The sequence below is a fragment of the Dipodomys spectabilis genome, unplaced genomic scaffold (genome assembly GCF_019054845.1).
Source record: "Dipodomys spectabilis isolate Male_0828 unplaced genomic scaffold, ASM1905484v1 ptg000307l, whole genome shotgun sequence".
Taxonomy (NCBI): Eukaryota; Metazoa; Chordata; class Mammalia; order Rodentia; family Heteromyidae; genus Dipodomys; species Dipodomys spectabilis.
This window is the reverse complement of record NW_024870984.1, coordinates 6,210,356-6,212,286: the sequence shown is the minus strand read 5'-3', so window position 1 is coordinate 6,212,286 and position 1,931 is coordinate 6,210,356. Positions and strand designations below refer to the sequence as shown.

General features: G+C 34.4%; 1 non-coding gene across 1 annotated transcript; it reads left to right on the top strand.

Annotated features, from left to right (window-relative positions):
- The first annotated feature begins 1,545 nt into the window (after positions 1-1,545).
- LOC122127674 lies at positions 1,546-1,652 on the top strand. Its single transcript, XR_006151243.1, has one exon. It is a non-coding gene; the product is annotated as a U6 spliceosomal RNA (small nuclear RNA).
- Positions 1,653-1,931: the final 279 nt, after the last annotated feature.

Below are 1,931 nucleotides of genomic sequence, written 5' to 3'. Positions count from 1 at the left end.
TTTAACATATATTTTTATTATAAATACTGTACAGAGGGGTTACATTTACATAAGTAAGGTAATGAGTACATTTCTTATTGAGCATTGTTACCCCCTCCTTTGTTTTTCCCCTACCATCCCTTCCCTTCACACCTCTCCACCTCCCCCCTTCACCCATCCTCTGTTAGAATGTCTTGTATATTTCGTTGTTACAATGGGTCAACCAGTATCCTTTACTTATATCTTAAATGAAGAAATGCTCGCTTGATTTATGCTGATTCTACTTGTGTAGACACATCTAAAATCACTGCCCAAGTCCAAGAGCACATAAATGAAATGCCATCATTTTTTTGTCAGTTGGTATTTGTGTTCTACACATTTATTGACAGGTTACAAATTATTCTTAAACATTAAAACATTAAAAATACTTTCTTTTTTTCTTATTTTCTTCGCCAGGAAATCAGCAAGACCTCAGTCAGCATTTCTCACCTAGGAATTTTCACATGGGTTAGTTAAATGTATATGTAGAGTCCAGTTTTCTGAGGACTCACTCATCTGCCTAGGAATTCATGCTGGTTGTTGGAAAAAGAGCTCAAGTAAGGATGCCATTTAAAGCCTTATAACTTTACTCTTTACCAGGGTATTCTCCTGCTACTTTGGTTGTTGAGAATGTCTACAAGAGTAAGCATTCCGTGAGGAGCAGGGAGATACCATAAGACTTATACTTACTGAGGTTTCCAAGTGACTTGCTATCACTTGTACTGCATTTTGAAAGTCAAATCTCTCTAAAACTACCAGTTTTAAGAGATAAGAAGAGTGGAAAATGAACTCTTAGGGACAAATGCATCTTCAACATATATTGTTCCAATTATTCCTTTTAAGGCATATTCAACAACTGGTGAAACTTGTGTTGGCTGTAATTATGTGTCTTTCTCCATGGGTGCATGTATACATGAGAATATGTATGTGTGTGAATAGTAACATACATGTGTACATTATGGCTTATATCATCATTTATTCCTTGCTAACAAATAAAGTAAGGAATCACTAAACTTTTAACAGAAACTGTGTAGTTTAAGTCGTAACTCTTCACTCTGCTCCTTTACACAAAGAATGGAACTTCTCATTAATAAAGTTTCCATAAACTCTGAAATGTACATACTTAGTACTTAATGTCTGCTATCATAAATCTTAAATACTTTACAGAAAAGTTTTATACCTGCCAAACAGTCCTATTTTGGGCATATATAAGCAAAATCCCAAAATTAAGCATATTTAAAACATTAAAACTTTTAACAAACCTTAACACTTGCTGCAATGTTCATTTTGACAGGTGCCTTGTATAGAATAATTGAATTTCTCCTCAAACACATCTCTTGAACTACAAATATCTGGAATTATTTTGTTTTTGGCATGTCAATCTTGATTTTATTCTTAATTGTGTGCTTATGTATGAAATACATGATTCTATAATTTCACAACAATTCTTTTGAACTTACTTTTTGTTGAATTGCCTAGCTTAATAAAATCAATTAAAAATTATACTTTATATATAAAAACTGTTCTGTGCTCAATTTAGCATCACATACCCTAACATTGGAAAGATACAGAGAAGATTAGCATGCACCCTGCGCAAGGATGACATGCAAAGTCTTGGAGCGTTCCATATATTTACAGCAACAGATGCTGAAACGTATGTGGCCACAAGGGAACGGTACTGCATTCTTGGTGGGAGTGTAAATTTGTTCAACTACTTTGGAAAGCAGTATGGAGGTGCCTCAGAAGACTCCACATAAAACTCCCCTATAACACAGTAATCCCACTTTTGGGGATTCATCCAAATGATCATAAAAAAGACCATACTAAAACTACCAGCACAACTATGGTTATTGCAACATTATTTACGATAGCTAAGATATGGAACCAACACAGATGCCCCCATTAGATGAATT